Genomic DNA, 20,187 nt, shown 5'->3' with positions numbered 1-20,187 from the left:
TCAAAAAAACACATTTGTAATGTTAATAAGCTGTATCTAAGTTAGTGCATTATTTCATAATACATGGAGGGCACTATAAAGCATCAATTGGTATTACATTTATAGAGTGATATTCTGAGACAATGTGCTGTTTTAAAATTTTTTATTATTTGTGGTTTTTGAGATATTTAGCTTTTTATTCAGCATACAATAAAGATAACTCTAGAGAACAACAGCAAGTTCAGTGTGTTTATTCCATCACAATATATATCGGATAAACATATCCTTCATCAGGTGCTAGTAACTAGCCCAATAACCCGAAAAAATTGGGGTTTTAGCAAAAAGCTAATTTTGGAGAAAATTAGCAATTTCGGAGAAAAGTCAGATAAAATCGTAAGATTGGGGTATTCTCTTCATATAATAGATTCTTTCCACAATCCAATATATTTGAGTTATTTAATGATAAGGTAAGGTAAAATCGTGGATGGGAGTTTGGTTGACCTTTCTTTATGAAAACAAATGTGATAAAATCGAGTTTTAGTAAATACCCCCTAAAAGCTAACTTTTAGAGGTATAAAAAGCAATTGAAAAATTTCATTAAGGGGTAGTTGTACCCAGGGCAAAGGCTCTTTGCACTTTTTCAGATGGCCCTGCCTAGCTTGCAAGCTAACCAAGGGGGTTCCGACATGCTGCCCAACACCCACTTTCTATGTATACACTGTCTCCAAATGCAGACAGTGATTTATTTACAGGAAGAATCAGCTCTCTGTGTTCCATACTGACCACATAAAGAGCTGTGCCTTTGGGACAATCCTTAGCGTAGGGTGCAAAGTGCAGTAAACATGGTGCTCAGCACCTGTTTTTTGCACTTTGCACCCTGCTCTGTGCTTGGTAAATGACCCATCATGACCTGGTGTACAAGTTGAAACTCTTTTAAAGTTTTGTGACAGTGATCATTTTTGAAGAACAGATGGTGGTTATGGACACAGATGTTTGGGCTTGCAACCAGACTACTAATGGCGATCTGTTATTGATCTTCATTTTTTTACTTCTGAATTACCATATCCCATTGTATAAGCTAGAAAATAAGAAAAAGAGAAACAAGTTACAATAATTAAATTTTTCATTTGACCCAGAACCTTGAAATATATTTGTAGAACTTGCACTATAAGCTTCATAATAATAATAATAATAATAATAGTAATAATAATAATAATAATAATAAAAAGTAACTCCTCAAGGCAGGTTTTAAATACTGGGATACTTCTGTCTGTGTGCACTGTACAAACCTTACAAAGTGCTAGGTATACATAGTTAGGTTGAAAAAAGACACGTCCATCAAGTTCAAACTTTTAAGGATATATATAACCTGCCTAAGTGCTAGTTGATCCAAACGAAGGCAATAAAACCCCTACTGAAGCCTCAGCAAATTGCCACAGAGGGTGGTAAAAAATCCTTTCCAAAATGGCAACCGGACTAGTCCCTGTATCAACTTGTACTGTGAGCTATCTTCCATAACCCGTATTTCGTATTCCCTCACTTGCTAAAAATCCATCCAACCACTTGTTAAAGCTAAATATACTGCATTGTTATTTTATATTATACACAAATTACAGAGGTTAAATAAAGGAAAATAGGAAAAATATTATGATTGATGGTAGATTACAACTGTATCTATACTGTATAGTATGTAATATATGGACTATGATATCTATTAAAATATCTGACTATGATTAATGGTAAAGATACATCTTGACAATACTTGACTAATTGGGTAGTTCTACCTAGAAAAAATTTAATCTTTGGATAAACATTATTTAACAACTGAAAAGTAGGCCTATTCCCATTACATTACAAATGTTTTTTAAACCTTACTTTTTAGGTGATTGTTAAACCAGGAAGGTAAACACTTATCTGAAGTTGAAAAGGTTCTAAAAGGAAATTTACATTCCAATACTGACTACAATTTGGATAAAATCGATTTTAGGAATCTCCTTTTTGTGTACAGGTATGGGTCCCTTAACTTGAAACCTGATATGCAGAATGCTCAGAATTATAGGACATATCCCACAGACTATTTTTCAATCAAATAATCCAAATTTTTTACATTTTTCTTTTTGTCTGTAATAATAAAACAGTACCTTGTACTTGATCCAAACTCAGCACAATCTACATTGGTGGCAAAACAATTTTATTGGTTTTATTTAATGTTTAAATTATATTTAGCAGATTTAAGGTATAAAAATCCAAATTACAAAATATCTCTTATCTGGAAAACCCCAGGTCCTGAGCATTCTTCATAAAAGCTTCCATACCAGCACTGGAAGCCAAATATGCACTATAATACATCTATAGTAGGAGTGATTGGAGTGAATCTATAACCATTTAAATTCTGAAAAATATCTTGTTAGCACTTGCTGCTGTTGCCCAGATCCTTTTCCATTGGGGGAGGGGCAGTAACCCTGGGAGCAGACTCGTTACATGGGGTTGGGTCATGCAATGTTAAGGTGCAGAGCATGCCAGGCCGGCCAGACACCCTAGGCAACCTGGGCAGTCGCGGCACCGGCTGGAAGCACGCATGCGAATTGACTCTGGCACGCATATGCGAATTACCGCAATCGCGAATGGACAGAGAGAAAGGGGACTGGACTAGGGGAAGGCGGCAGAGAAGGTACGTGCCTGGTCCCCCCCAGCTTTGCGCCCTAGTCACGTGCCTAACCTGCCTACTCCTAGTTACGGCCCTGTTTGAGGTGTGTTTGTGATGTGTTTTTACAACAACAAAAAACTCGTTCATGTCCCTGGTGTTTCAGTCTGCAAGCTCAGTGACCAAGGTGCAGATTCTGAATAATTACAATTTGCTGCATCAGTTGATACATTTCTCAGCAGCATCTGTGGAACATTAGCAACTATTATATCAATTATAACAGCTGAAGGGGTTGTTCACCTTCCAAACACTATTTTTAGTTCAATTGTTTTCAGATTGTTCTCCAAAAATAAAGACTTTTTTCAATTACTCTCCATTTTATTATTTTTACTGTTTCTCTTAAAATCTAAGTTTAAGGGCTGAACTCCACGGACGATCTTCGTCGGATCCGTCACATGCCAAATATTATGGGAGTGATAGAAAAATCGCAGGTACAAGCTACATGTATCTGACACAAGATGACTGTCGGCTGTGAAATCGATCGATGCGTCTTCATCCGACAGTCGTGTTGTGTGTAGTTTGTAGCTGTGATTTTTCTATCACTTTCCCCCCTCCCAGAGCTGCTTTAGAAGGTGAAAATGACACTTTACACTTCAGTATTAGAAAAACAATCAAACATAGGAAATAGAAAGTAATTGGAAAAAGTCTTTATCTCTGGTGAACTGTCTAAAACCAACTGAACTGAAAAAATAAAAAAATGTTGGAAGGTGAACAACCCCTTTAATGAAATTCTGGGTTTCAAAATGGATCAACTAAATGTATCAACAGCTTAAAGAATTGGGGACCCCCTCCTCTAAGCTACTTCTGAAAGACAAAAGACGGTGAAAAATGAAACTTTAAATTTCAATATTAGGAGAACGGTCACAAATGGAAAATAAAAATTAATACAAGCTTCTGAAAATAAAAATAAAAAACTTTCTAAATTAGCAGTTTAGATCATAAGCTCTTGTTCAGTGTATATACCCATTTATTATACAGTACTTTGGAATATGTTTGTGCTTTATAAATAAACTGCTAATAATAATTACACATTTTGTACCGCTTCTAAAATAAAGAAGTTACAATTTCTATCCCCCCTTAAAACAGTCTGTCTCACTAGGCAGCTTTGTGACAGAGTTGTGTTTTTTAGAAAGACAAGTAGCTTCAATAAATCACCTAGGCAAAGGGAGCACAGACAGATGATGTATAAGAAGTGAGTAATAAAAAAATACGACTGTGATACAAAGTCAAAGCAAGCATAGAGAGGCAGACTGGTGGAAGCATAGCTAAGAATAAGTTATTTCCCTGAGATGAAGTGTGTACTAAATTTTCTTTTCATGATAGTATCCACTTAATGCTGTAAATTGTAAACCCTGCCTGCTTCAAAGCTGGGTGAGCAGCAATGACGATGATTAAGTACAAGATACATTCTTACCTCAGAGGCACAGAACTAGAATTTACAGGGAGCAGTCTGCATTTCTAACCCTCTAGTTTTATTCACATGATCCACTGTGTCTTCTCATTGAATAGAATTTTGTTCATTAAGACTTTGTAGAGGGATAGTCATAAAAAATTAATTGCTATTAAATATTATGTAGTAGCATGGGAAAATGTCATTCCTGAACCACTAGTTAAGTTTTTTAGGGCAAATTACATTAACCTGTGATTGATTTCTGTCTGATATTTTACACCCTTTAAAATGTTGACTCTGAAAGGGGTGGTTTAAGTTAACTTTTAGTATGTTATAGAAAGTCCAATTCTAAGCAATTTTTCAATTGGAATCATTATTTCTTTTTTTATAGTTTTTCAATTATTTGCCTTTATCTTCTGACTCTTTTCAGCTTTCAAATAGGGTCACTGACCACATCTAGAAACAAAAGCTCTGTAAGGCTACACATGTATTGTTATACGCTGTTCTTTACCCATCTATCTATTTTGGCTCACTCCTATTCATATATCCGATAATATGTAGGGTAATTTGGACCCTAGCAGCCAGATTGCTGAAAATTGGATATCTGCTGAATAAAAAGATAAATAAAACACAAATAATAAAAAATGAAAACCAATTGCAAATTGACTCAGAATATCACTCTCTGCATTATACTAAAAGTTAATTCAAAGGAGAACAACCCCTGTAAGAATTTTAATGTCACTTTGTTAGTTATAGGTGATAGGATTTCTTAATAAATATAATATAGTTTTTTTGTAACACTGATACTGGAAGGAATATTAGCTGGGAAGGGTTAAGGAAAGCTATGTTCACTGTATATCAATAACTGTTAACTTTTTGCTCTACAAGCAATCATCATTTACTTAAGCTTTGGGATGAAAATGCATCATTCTTGTTTATATTATCATGGATATATGATATACAGAGATGTGCCCCAGAGGACCATATGTTATGCAGTGAAATCCCATTATGATGTGTAGAAACCGTGTTACCACAGCAATAAATGCAAGAGAAACATTACAATAAAACTGCAGATCTAATTCGCCAGTGTCATTTCCTACTTTTCTAGATCCTAGTGCAGAGTTGGGAAATCCACTTCAGATTCACAGAATGCCTCATGACTCTTAAGTCATCCAACATTTGTTTCTAATCTGCGTGGCTTGGACTCTAACTAATTTTAAGAGTATTTGAAATGACAAACATGTGTGTTTAAAAGTAAGGTTGCACATAATTCCCTGGCATGTTGTTCCCCATCTGCACTGTATAGAATAGTGTTTCCCTTTCTGTGATGTCCTTTAACTTTCTAATCATTTTTTTACACCTATGCTTTACTTTACAGCTGGGCTAACTTTTACAATATTTCTATTCTTTTCAGAACTGCATACAAACTTTACCGTACATGTGGTTTCTCTTTAGAATGTTCTCATTGGACCAATCTTTCTAAAAAAGCTGGCACTCTGCTTCAAGCTTTATCCAAAACCAATTATTATAAACTTTAAATACATGAATAATATCATTTTATTTAACCATTAATTATGTTTATCTAGGTTAACAATGCTTCTATTTCATCAAATGGCATAAACGCACAAAATGATGCTGTGAATAGTAGTTTAGAGAAATGAGCCAACAGGCTGTGGGATTTAATAGAGAACTTTAAGAATTTGCCAGGTTTGGTCCATTTTTCCAGAAAAAAAAAACTTTCTTCTGGCCCATTTCCAGTGTCAACTTTTCTTTTTCTAATCAAAATTGGCTCGATATTAAATGTGTGTGTATATATATATATATATATATATATATATATATATATATATATATATATATATATATATATATATATATATATATATATATATATATATATATATATATATATATATATATATATATATATATATATATATAAGATATATAGATATATATATATATACACACACACAAACTCATGTATGAAGTGTTGTTACCAAACTGATAAAAGTTATATTTGATGACAGTGGTATTAATAGGGTAATACACTTGTTGCTTATGTTACCCTTAAGAGCCCTCTAGGTCAAGCCTCGTAGGTGACAATCAATTACTTAGGGCATGATTGCTAATCATGATCAGATTCTAGATCCTACACTGTATACAGACTTCAAGACTGGGATGTGTCTAAGGTGCCCAAAGGCTTATTTTAGTACTTCTCTAGTCTTGAACCAATAGGCTGAAAGAATCGAATGGTATTACTGTATCAGCACCCACTATCAATTATCCTCTTATTAAACTGCACATCCTGGTGATGTCTTTAAGGGGTGGTTCACCATAAGGATAACTTTTAGTATGTTATAGAATGGCTAATTCTAAGCAACTTTAAACCTGGTCTTCATTATTTATTTTTTTATACATGATTTGCCTTCTTCTCACTCTTTCTAGCTTTCAAATGGGGTTCACTGATTCATCAAAAAACCAAATGCTCTGTAAGGCTACAAATCTGTTGTTATTGTTATAGTCTATTACTCATCTTTGGACCCTAGTAACCAGATTGCTGAAACTGCAGAGCTGCTGAATAAAAGGCAGGTGTGAAGAGATGAGAGCACATGTTTGCATTTGTGAGCTTGGCCCCCAAATATTTTTTGCGGGGGGTGGGGCTTGACTAGTTACACCACTGGTAATAATGATGGGTTCTCACCTTGCCTCATTTCTGGAGCACTCCTGGGTAATTAGTACTATATGTAAAGCTCACATACCTTCCCATTACCACCACTATTTACATATTTAACCATCTTATAGTGTCATGTAAAAGAATATTGGGCAGTCTAATGGTATATAGAAAGGATTTACATTTCCCATATTCCTTAGGCTTATATTTTATTGAGCTATTACTGAACCCTTATGGCTGCCACTGGATTTGGTTTATCAATCATCAGTGGAACCCTTCCTATTTACAAATGAAACATATATATTTTTTTGATATTACTTTACTGTAGGATTCCTTTTGTATGTGGTTGTTCAAAGTGCCTTTTTTGTTAACGGAACATGGGCAGAGATACTTATTTTAGAGTGGATGGCAATCAGATAAATGAATATATCTTCCAAGCACATACTGTATCAGTTAATTGCATGCTTCATAATTTCAAGATTGGATAAAGTACATTTATAATGTAGCAAGACAGCTGTCATTACACTAAGTTTTCAGGGAAATTGCAGTGCTGTGCTAAGGGATTATCCAATAGCTAATTTTAATCAGAGTGGGCTACGGTCTTTTTAAAGTGCCCTGTAAAATACCTAATTTCTTTCTTAGGTTTTTAGAGACTGCTTGATACGCATTAGGCAGACTGATTGCTTAGAATAATAAACATCTACATTCATGAGACAACCGTGTGATCAACATAATTCACACCTAAATATATATTATAATCATCACAATAACAATACAATAGAGAGCAGTTATAGTATGACCAGCATTCCTTTTGCAAAGTGTAATTATACTTTGTAAGAAAAAGTTTAATTATATCATTATTATAAGAATGAACATTAACCAAACTCAGGTGAGGGCGTTAGATGCAGTTTGTCTGTTCAACTTTTGTCGCTCATGTTGTGTATATGAAATTAATAAGCAGAAATTTTTTTTTTTGGACTTTTACTGGGTTAGGAGAAACAATGCCGAGTACATGGTAGTGCAGTTTGAATATGTGGTCATCACTATTTAAATACTGTACATTTAGGTCCATAAATATTTGGAAAGAGGCAACTTTTTTTTTCTAATTTTGGTTCTATACATTGCCACAATGAATTTTAAATGAAACAAGTCAGATGCAGTTGAATTGCAGACTTTCAGCTTTAATTCAGTGGGTTGAACAAAAAGATTGCATAAAAATGCGAGGAACTAAAGCCTTTTTTTAACACAATCACTTCATTTCAGGGGTTTAAAAGTAATTGGACAAATTGAACTGAAAATAAAATGTTCATTTCTAATACTTGGTTGAAAACCCTTTGCTGGCAATGACAGCCTGAAGCCTTGAACTTATGGACATCACCAGATTCTGGGTTTCCTCCTTTTTAATGCTCTGCCAGGCTTTTACTGCAGTGACTTTCAGTTGCTGTTTGTTTGTGGGCCTTTCTGTCCGAAGTTTAGTCTTCAACAAGTGAAATGCATGCTCAATTGGGTTCAGATCAGGTGACTGACTTGGGCATTCAAGAATATTCCACTTCCACTTTAATAAACTCCTGGGTTGCTTTGGCTGTATGTTTGGGTCCATCTGTATTATGAAACACCTCCCAATCCATTTGACTGCATTTAGCTGGATTTGAGCAGACAGTATGTCTCAGGACAGAAACAGCCGAATGAATTCTGAGGTGTTCAGTGTCACATCATGGATAAACACTAGTGTCCCAGTGCCACTGGCAGCCATGCACGCCCAAACCATCACACTGCCTCCGCCATGTTTTATAGAGATGTGGTATGCTTTGGATCATGAGCTGTTCCACAACTTTGCCATACTTTTTTCTTGCCATCATTCTGGTAGAGGTTGATCTTGGTTTCATCTGTCCAAAGAATGTTTTATCAGAACTGTGCTGGCTTTTTTAGATGTTTTTAGCAAAGTCCAATCTAGCCTTTGTATTCTTAATGCTTATGAGTGGCTTGCACCTTGCAGTGCACCCTCTGTATTTACTTTCATGCAGTCTTCTCTTTATGGTAAACTTGGATAGCTATACACCTACCTCCTGGAGAGTGTTGTTCACTTGTTTGGCTGTTCGGAAGGGGTTTCTCTTCACCATGGAAATATTCTGCGATCATCCACCACTGTTGACTTCCATGGACGTCAAGGTCTTTTTGCGAGGATGAGTTCACCAGTGATTTCTTTCTTTCTTAGGATGTACCAAACTGTAGATTTTGCCACTCCTAATATTGTAGCAATTTCTCAGATGGATGTTTTTTTTTTAATGTTTTTGCAGCTTAAGGACGGCTTGTTTCACCTGCATGGAGAGCTCCTTTGACTGCATGTTGTCTGTTCAAAGCAAAATCTTCCACATACAAGCACCCCCTCCTCAAATCAACTCCAGCGCTTTTATCTGCTTCATTGATAATGACAGAATTGCCCATACCTGCCCATGAAATAGCCTTTGAGTCAATTGCCCTTGAGCCCCTGAAATGAAGTGATTTTGTTCCTCACATTTTTATGCAATCTTTTTGTTCAACTCACTGAAGCTGAAAGTCTGCAGTCCCACTGCATCTGAGTTGTTTCATTTAAAATTCATTGTGATAATGTACAGAACCAAAATTAGAAAAAAGTTCTCTATCCAAATATTTATGGATCTAACTGTACATGACATACAAAAGGAAATCACCCCCTTATTTTTCTTGGAAGCCCCTAAACAGCTGACAGCAAGAGGGCCAGCTGAACAGTAATAGTTATTATTAGCTGCTTATACAGTGACAGGAGCTGTTGCTGGAGGCTAAAATGTATGCCACCACCATTTAAACTAGATTTCGTTTTTATGTTATTTTGCCACTTTTCTTAAACTCAGCATTTACAAGAGCATCAAAGCAGGAGAAGGAACATGGAATGATAGGATGCGCCTGTCTTTCAAACATGTTAACTGCAATATCAGGTCTGTATATTGGGCCCAATACATTAACTGATTTGTGTCTAGGCTCTATCGTACTGGGTCCCAAATGGTGTGGCTGCCCCTCTCCAGGGGGTCCTTGAGGCAGAAGCAGGGGAGGTGCAGCTTGAAGAACAGTTAGGGAAAGATTTGGAGAAATTACTTATTTGTTCTCCTAGATATTGTTGGAACTGTGGATGAATTACTGAATCACTAATAAGTTTCCATACCTGTAACCTGTTACAAGCTAAAGGGGGCCCTGATCAAAAGTTTTGAGTTTTAACAGGGCTTAAACATCGACTGCTTGTGTGCTTGGCTTAGAGCCACAGGTATAATATTCTCTTATGTTTTTTCTGAAAGTTGGAAAAATGCAATACAGATATAATGTGATTAATTCATAGGGGTTAAAGGTGTACTTTTGGTAATATCACCTAACACAAGAATGAGTTACCATTTTCACTTTCAAGAATGATATAATGATGTCCAGATATCACTAGGCAGCAGCTATTTCCCCATGCCTGACAGGAGAAGGATGATTAGGAGATGGGGCAGATAAAGGTTTAGGCGGCAGGCTTTTTTCCTGCAGTCTATCCTTTTTAAAGCCAAAAAGATGGACGGCATTGCGTTCAAGGAGGTAGAAAGTTTATTGCAGGATCCTACAAGGATCTCATGCCGGGCCAGACACTAATATATATTATTTATTATAAAATAGCTGTACTGGAAGGGTTAGATTGCTCTTAGCAAGGAATAAGCTACAGGGTTACTTGTATTACTATAGAACAGTTTTCCAGTTCAGAACCCTTTTAGGAGTTGAAGGATTATTTTTATCATCTCATGTAAATTGGAGACAACTTTAGATTTTGTCACACACCATGAAGTCTTGAGTTACCATATAGTGACATTAAAACAAGTGTCTGTCTGTTAAAAGAGAACAACATGTGACATTTGGAACACGAGCAAGACTATATTGTATCATGCCTGTCACTGTCTCTTAAATACATGAGAGACAGTGCCTCAGTGCCTACTCGACTCTTCCAGACCAAGTCAGCAGTTATTAGCCCATGTATGGAGCCATCACAAGGAGTTTATACCGATATATCTGGGAGGAAATCAGTCATATATCTATAAGGCAGGTTTAAAAAGTCCAAAACTGCACTGGCATTTTGATACCGTCTCACCCTTCTCAGGACAATTTTTGAATACACATACTTCAAGCTGGATGCATGGATCAAGGATTTGTGTGCAGTCATGCATCCAACTTGCAGCATGTGTTTTCAATAATTGAGATGGTAACCCTACCCCGTTCTTACCTGATGAGTCTCCATAAGCCAACTGTATGATCTAATTATTAGACCCCAGGAAGTAAAATCTGATCGCTTGTCAGTACAATTTGTTTGTGGAAAAGTTCTTGGCAGTGAAAGGGTTATAACAGGTATGATGGAAAACCATCAGCTCAACTTGCAAACAATGCTATCAATGCCCAGTATAGACATATCATTTCTGAAAGCACGCATGCAGATGCAATAACACTGATTTGAAAGTAAGATATGGATCAGTGTAATAATCTTATCAAAGAAAGAGGCCATTATACAGAACACAGCACAACTTTTCCTTACAGCCACAGGGGAAACTTTACAGTAATAAATGAGGAGGTTGTAGACTAAACACTGCCTGTTTGAAGTTATGTGATGTTTTAGCACTAGAGTTAGATTAATGGGGAGTGCTTTGATTTTAGTAGCAATTAATATGGAGAATGGAGATAGCATAGGATACACAGATTCGGATTTTCAGACAGTCTCAAAAGTAGTACAGCAGCCAATTAGTGCTAGGATTGGTTACTAGCCAGTGACAGTGGCATTGAGAAAACTGTACATATTTATCTTTGTGTTAATACTTGATCCAAAAGGAAGAACTCTTTGGTTTTTGTAACCAGCAGGTAATTGTTAAAACAGTGAACTGCTGCTGGAAGCAACAGGGTAGGGAGCACCAAGCAAAGTGTTAGTGAACCATTGGTTTAATGAATTCTCTTTCTGGCACCCTCCATGGGGAATAGAGAATAGAAATGCAGGCTGAAGCAGTGCTGGAGTTACATATCATGTCTGCCTGGATTGGCACTGAACATTTCCGCCTGGGTTTCACTTGGGGACTTAACTGTCCATTATTTATGTTTTACAGGAAACATTTTATTCCAAACATACTATAGAGAATTCACCCTGCTAAATTTGTGAGGAAAACATTAGTTTAAAAAGGTGAAAGGAGGGCAATGGTACAATTCTCAGGAGGTAAAAATTCAATTCTGGGGGGGGGCGTGGCCTAACCATCTATGTAGTAAGACGTGTTCCCGCTGAGCTCTGGTATCACCGATCCGTGACTGAGCAGGATCGAGGAGGTAAAAACAGACCTGGCGCTGCTGCACCAAGATCTTCAGAAGGTGTGCGAGCAGACCGCAGAAGTGGAGAAGAGAATCTCCGATATTGAGGATGTCACAAGAGAAGTTCCGCAATCCATGAATGATCTCCAACAGCAGCTCAATATGTGCAGAGCCAGGGCAGATGATCTGGAGGGCCGGAAAAGACGCAATAATATCCGTGTCACTGGAATACCAGAAGGCCAAGAAGGGCCCTGATTAAACAACATATTGAGGCACAGCACCTATCTCCTCTCTTTTTAATAGAGTGGGCTCACAGAATCCCAGGGCGCCCACCACCTCCGGGTGCACCACCACACACCATGATAGACAAAATTCTCAATTACAGAGATAGAGACGCTATCCTGAAACAAATGCGAGTGAAAGGGGACATTACTATAGGGAACTCTAAGATGCTGTTCTTCCCGGACTATACGAACAAAATGCAAAAACAGAGAGCAAAGTTTGCTGAAGTCCGGAAGAAGCTAAGAGATAAAGGCATGTCTTACTCAACAGTGTTCCCGGCAGAACTCCGTCTGATAGATGGTGGGATCACACGTTTCTTCGATACTCCCCAGAGTGCCATGGACTGGCTAGAATGACAAGGAGCACCAGCTTCACCGCGCAGAGACTGAACAACTGCCAGTGGTAGTGTGAGTCGTGAGAAGGTTCAGATGACTTCAAGTGATCGACTACCCCATACATGCTCCCCCTGCTAGACTACCATGGAGCAGGAGGCCCAACAATAAAACCTGGGGGACCCCAGGCTCCGACATCTGGAGACTCTGTTCATTATTCGGACTCGGAGAGAATTGGATAATATAGTATGTTTATAAGTTTACGTTGAGTACAAATTACTACTGCAATGGTTCAATAGTCCCATGCAAATGCTTATTTAATTCAGTTTGGGGCCAAGGCCCACCCCAGTTTGCAGAGTGGGCAGGGAGGGTTAGGGTTATGTTTTATGGGTTTTTTCTTCCTCTCCCCTATTTCTACCTTACCCCTATACTCAGGTACAGCGATGTGTCCAGCAAGCACAATCAATCATAACTATAAATGGCGACCACAACATTAGTCTCATGGAACATTAGGGGGCTCAATGACAAAATAAAGAGGGCTCTAATGTTCACAGTTTTAAAGCAATGGGCCCCTGAAGTAGTTTGTCTCCAGGAGACCCATTTAATAGGGCGTAAAACACTTCCACTTAAGAGAGGATGGGTAGCACAGGCGTACCATACTACATTTTCCTCCCACGCCAGAGGGGTTGCTATCCTTATTAAGAAAAGCCTTCCATATGTACTCCACCAGATTCATACAGATCATTATGGGCGATACATTATCCTGCATTGTACAATAAGATCTACTGAATTCCTACTGGTTAATGTTTATGTACCTCCACCATTTAGTGTGGAACTTATAGATCAGATAATGTAGAAGGTTATTACTCTGCCTCTCCTCCCTCAGTGTTGGGTAGGAGACTTTAATTGCTGCCTAATCCCCACCCTTGATAGCCTTAAGGTGGCCATACATGGAGAGATCCGCTCATTTGGCGATGTCGCCAAACGAGCAGATCTCCCTCCGATATGCCCACCTTGAGGTGGGCAATATCGGGCTGATCCGATCGTGGGCCCTAGGGCCCAACGATCGGATCCTAACGATGCCCAAACGGGCGGTCGGATTGCGGGACCGCATCAACGAATAGATGCGGCCGCGATCCGACGGGATTTTCTGTCCCATCCGATCGAGATCTGGCCGACTTTCGGCCAGATCTCGATCGGTGAAGCCCGTCGGGGGGCCCCATACATGGGCCAATAAGCTGCCGACACGGTCTGTCGGCAGCTTTTATCGGCCCTCCTGTGGGATGCTTTTAAGGCGGTGGCTAGAGGAGACATTATTCAAACAATTAGTGCGGTTAGGACCAATACTAAGGTACAGGTACAACAGGCTACCGAGGAGGGGGAATGGGCAGAGACGGCATATATTGCAGCACCCACAGAGGGGGGACATACTCTCACTGAATTGACCCAGAAAAAATTGCTTTATGCTTCCCAAAGGAAGTTTGAACAAGGAGAGAAATCAGGTAAAACTTTAGCATTTCTTTCCAAAATAGCAGTGCCTAAGACAGTAATACATAAAATCAAACCTGAAGAGGGCCAAATTCTAACTGATCCTAGGCAGATTGCTGACCATTTTAAAGAGTATTATATCAAATTATACAGTACCCAGGCCAAGTTTACCCAGACACAGCTAGAAAACTTCCTAGCAACCATACCTCTCCCCAAACTTCATCCCGCATATACTGCTCTATTAGATAGCCCTATAACAGCTGCGGAAATTCAAGAGTCGATCAACTCAATGGCGACTTCGAAATCCCCTGGACCTGATGGTCTACCAGTAGAATGGTATAGGGCATTGGGGAAGAAAATAACAGGTACACTATGTGACATCCTGGCACAGGCCTATGACCAGGGAACATTACCTCCATCATTTAGTAATGCGTCAATTGTTTTGCTACATAAGGAGTCTACATAATATCCCTTCTTATTGTAGATGCTAAAATCCTAGCTAAAGTGTTGGCATCCAAAACGTGCAGACACTGGCGCACATTCTGGCGCACGTCCTGTGACATCATCTAGCACGTTTTGGCGCGAAAATCCACCTATTTAAGGTAGCCAGAAGGTTCTCTCAGCGCCCGAGTATAGGTTCTTCTATCTAGAGTTCCCGGGTGTTTTCTAAATATTGATTCTTGATTCTCGACCTTTGCCTGAAACCTCGACCACAATATCTTGCTGCCTGGACCGACCTTTGCCTGAACTGACGATTCTTCTGCCTAGTCCATTGTACCGCGAACTGTGTTTGCCTATTTGCATCCTCCTTGGTCCACACTCCAAATTGTGCCTTCGGGCCCTGACAGCTCTAATATAATATGCAGGTCCCACATGACAACATAGGCTCCAGGGTGATACTGTCACTTGATTCAGAAAAAGCCTTCGATTCTATTGTATGGCCTTATTTATGGGGAATCATGGAGCAATATGGGTTTGGAGATTGATAAATTAAGTGGGTTAAACTCCTATACCAGAATCCGACAGCCAAAGTTCAGGTCAAAGAATTTGTCACCGATAATTTCCAGCTAGGAAGGGGGACCCAACAGGGGTACCCTCTGTCCCCCCTACTCTTCGCTCTGGCTATTGAACTGCTGGCCATTCAGATCAGAACATCACCGCAGATAAAAGGGATCAAATATGGAGACATTGAGGAGAATCTCCTTATATGCGGATGACGTATTACTGTATTTGGAAGACACGGGTCCTTCGCTGGTAGGGGTATTAGACATGTTTGATAATTTCACTAAATATGCTGGTCTACGCATTAACTGGGCCAAGTCAATGATTTTTTCTCTTGAGCAAGACCTAAACCCCGGTTTAGCAGCTGACCACAGATTGCAATGGGTCACAACTTTCAAATATCTAGGTATACATATACATAGATCAATTTGTACCCCAGAACCTCTCCCCCATAACTAAACAGCTCACGACAGCATTGATATCCTGGAGTACACTCCCACTTACCCTATGGGGCAGAACAAATATAATTAAAATGATTTTTCTACCAAAATATCTCTATGTACTACATAATTCTCCACTGACTATTGCTAATGATATACTAGACTCTATACAAGCCCTAATCAGACCCTTTCTGTGGGATAATAAAGTCCCAAGAGTGTCACAAAGTACATTAATGGTGCCATATGATAGAGGGGGATTGGAATTACCCAACCTTTATGCTTACTATCTGGCAGCCCAGATGGCTTACATTAATTGGTGGCTAACACAGGATTTGGAAAATCTCAATGTAATTCTGCAAACCAGATGTGTGGGCTCTCTTGAGGCTATAAGGAACTGTATTTTTAGGAATGAGAAGGACTATCCTCAACTTCCACCTTGCATGAAAGCTCCATTGCTAGCGTGGATGCGTGGATGACAATACTGAAATTAACACGAGTCAAACCCCCTATTAGATCCCTAGCACTTCCCTTATGGGGAAATTCCCATCTACAACATTTTCTAGATACAGAGGTCACAAGATACTGGGCCCCCAAAGCAATAAAATATCTGGCTGATTTAGTGGAGGGGTCTAGTTTCATAGATATGAACCCGTTAAGAGATAAAAATGGTACCCCAAATATGCCTATGTACAGATATCTCCAACTCCGCCACATATTTAACACTCAGTTTGGGGCAGGAGTCATGGTAATGGAAGAACCCCTGCTGCTAAGCCAACTCAGAAAAGTGGACACCTCCAAAATGGTCTCCAAACTGTATGCCATAATAATAGAAACTGGTCCCAAACCCTTTTAATAAAGCTCTAGCAGCGTGGAAAAGAGACATTCCAAATCTCAGCACTGATCAGTGGGAAGAGGTAACAGGAAACCTTTACAATTTCCTCATAAGTGTGAGAGACAAACTCATACAGCACAAATTTATTTTAAGAACCTACCTCACTCCCAACAGATTATATTGCATGGGGAAAATACATGCACCAAAATGTAAGCGGTGTGGGGATCAGGATGGGTCCTACTGGCACATGCTTTGGACGTGCCCGGTCATCCATAGATATTGAGCAGAGGTAACACTCCACATAAAGGAAATCCTTGACCTCCCCCCAATCTGCACCCCTAAAATATGTCTATTGGGCCTAGTGGACGACTTTCTTAAAGCAACCAGGACAAGAGTTCTAGTTAGGTCCCTCCTCTATTATGCTAGGAAAACAATAATTATGAAATGGATGGCTCCTCTCCCCCCAAAAAAAGGTGAATGGGTACAATATGTTAACCTAATGCTCCCTTTGTTCCAACTAACTTCTGAAGCCAGAGGTTGTCCTGAAAAGTTTGGCAATAATCGGAACCCGTGGACTGATGTGCACCTGATAACGTTGCTTTAAGATGAGAACAATATTATTTTGAGTGTTTATATGATGTAAACAATGTTCTGAATCTATGGACTTTGCTGTCCCCCCCCCATTTTTTTTCTTCTTCTGTATCCCACCTTATTTACCTTGAAAATAATAATAAAAAGTTACCTATTAAAAAAAAAAAACTAAATTCTGAAATTTGTTCTGTTAAAATAATTTGTTGAGCACCATGAATGGCAGGGACAGATTTTAAAATGATGTGCCTATAGTCCAGTAAAGGAAGGTGCCCCCCCTAACCCCGGCTTATGACCATGTGAACCCCCTTTTCCTGCCCACTTCTGCATAAACCCTTCCTCTGCTGCTCAGTGTACATAGAAGGGAGAAAGGAGCTGCACTGTGGACTGGTGTTTGTGGGAGTTTCAAATACCTGTGGTTCCATTCTCCCTACTTTCACAATCATTAGGTACAGTACCATAGTGGCATGCTGACTCTAAAACTACCCAGGCCCACAAATACAGGCCTGATGAAGGGAACAACAAAATTGTATCACAGGGCCCTTATATGGAGTGCCGTTTCTCCCCAGTACATTTTATCGATAAAAAACATTTAGTAAACAAAAATGCGGACAAATGGAACTCCATACTTACATAGGGACTTTTTACTTGCCCTGATGTGCAGTGGATTTTTTTTTTACTGTTTTAGTGTCCTTTTTACCTGCATTCAGGTTGTTGTGTTGCTGTGCAGTGAAACACAAAACACATCCTGTGCCTAGGTGGTAAAAATACCCATATGTATGGACCCCAATGTAAGCTCTCTGTAATTTAGAAAAATCTATTGTATGCATCAACACAGTAGGGACAATAAGTGGAGACAGCATAAATATGGAGAAGACCTTCACATTTTGGTGCTTATACACACTAAATACAAATTCATTTTTTCTAGTAAAATTATTGGAAAAATATTAACAGCTAAAATCTATATGGATATCGTAGACTGAATATTTAATTTCTTTTAATCAAAAGTATTATTAAAAAAATCTAAATGTAAGATATAAGACTGAGATGTCTAACCTGCAATCCATTCCATGTTACTGTCGTTCATTTCCCACTGAACACAAGTCAGTTGGGGGGTGCTCAGGACTCCCCTGTGAAATAAAAGGTCTTAGGGGGCTGTAAGATGTTGGAAGAGGATTCTGGGAAGAAAAGGAAGGGGAAGTTGGAAGAAAAGTAGAAAATAATTCTAGCTTGGATGGGGGCAAGCTTTTCTAAAGAAATAAAGATAGTTTAAAGGCTAAGAGTTTGGAATGTGGGTGGGAATACCAGAGAAAGGGTGCAGCTCTAGCAGAGTACTGAATCAGTGTTTGGGAAGAGGTGCTGAAGAATTGATCAATAGGGTGGGGACTGCTTTGAACATCTTCCCACGATATATACAGAAAATGTATAACTAAAGAAAAGTAAACAAAATACAATATATGATATGAACCAGAATCATAGGATACTAATGTACAAGAACTGACATTTTCAGACATTATGATGCTGTTGGTTTGTTTATAAGTGGCAAACTGGACAACCAGTTTTCTTATCATCATAAGTATGTTTATTCTTACAGACTAAACAATAAACAGCCTAAAATTGGAGCATGTCTGGTAACTGGAAGTAGTTGGGGCACATTGAATTGTGGCTTAGCTGAAGCAGTTCCCAGATTTGAGATGTTACTTGGTATGCAGAATATCTGGCAAATCTTTGGAAGACTAAGCAACAACAACTTATTATTATCATTATTATAAAGCTGCAACACAGTTGGCAGCATTGTATACAAGAGGTAAAGAGGGCCCAGCCAAAAAGAGGTTATAATCTAAAAACAGTATCCGATTTATTTTAGTCCCATGTGCTGTTATTTAGCAAAGTGCAGGTAAAACAGCACCAGAGTCATGTAATGCTGACTTAGCATGCACATTCACTATATTGTATCATTTTACCAAAAGCATTTTATTTTTTCTGACAATATGATTAATGTGAGTCATGCCCACTGAACACCATATATTGAGTAGCTCTTTAAACAACTAAATGTTGACTGCAGGCACCAGCACCGATAGCAAACAATGCTATAAAGCAGAACCTCTGGATATATATATATATATATATATATATATATATATATATATATATATATATATATATATATATATATATATGTGTGTGTGTGTGTGTGGCGTGTCCACATGTTTATTTCTTTACCCTTATGGGTATACACATTTCATATTTGTTCAAATATTTTCTGCCATCCATTATATGTGAAAATGATTTATTATGAGCAGCACACTCCGCTCTTTTCCCATTGCTTTTCATCCTTTGTTCATGTCAACAGCATTGGCCTTTGTTTGACCCGTGTTTGTGAGCACAAACCACCACAGCTCTGACCGACCAAAATAAAAGTAACAGAATAGAAAACAGATGCCCTAGAGCCCAGTATGCCGAGATCAACACATTTTATGGTGAAACAAATTCTGGAGCAAGTAAGTAACTGCACTTACTAAATGCAGACTATGACTGCAATTTGAAATAGAACATATAATGCCCTTTTAGTACTTTCTTTTTACTGACCTTTTCTTATATAAAGATACCATACATATTTTATTATCCTTTATTGAAATAGAGATGTAGGGGCCCAAACGGTTAATGTGCCCCTATGCCTTTAATTCCCTACACTTCCTGATCTCCCTAGTTGCTGGGCAGATGCACATGTAGCTAGATTTAATTTGCATATTTGTATTATTGGCTAGGAGGCGCTGTGACCACACCCTGTCACACTTTGGTATAGTGAGAGAAAAGGGGTGGATCTTCCTCTTTGGCTTCTGGTTGCTGACCCAGCTGGATGTTCCAGGGAGCCTGGGTGCAACAAGGCCCAGTAAAGCCACGTGCCCTAGAGGGACCAATACCTCCAGAGAGATAAGTCAGGGAGCAGGGACTCGTGAATGAGGCCAGCTAGAGATAGTTTACTACCTGTAATTGTACTCTCTAGGAGAGTAAGATTGGCAGGTTAAGTAGCAATAGCAGCTTGGCTCCCACTAGGAGGGATAGCAAGGAGGTAGCTCTCCCCTCAGGCAAGACTGGCCTGTAGATAGGGACACAGCCTAATAGGGAATTAGGGCTAGTGAGTTCCCTGATTCAA

The sequence above is a fragment of the Xenopus laevis genome, chromosome 2L, assembly GCF_017654675.1.
Source record: "Xenopus laevis strain J_2021 chromosome 2L, Xenopus_laevis_v10.1, whole genome shotgun sequence".
Lineage (NCBI taxonomy): Eukaryota > Metazoa > Chordata > Amphibia > Anura > Pipidae > Xenopus > Xenopus laevis.
This window is presented reverse-complemented; position numbering follows the sequence as displayed.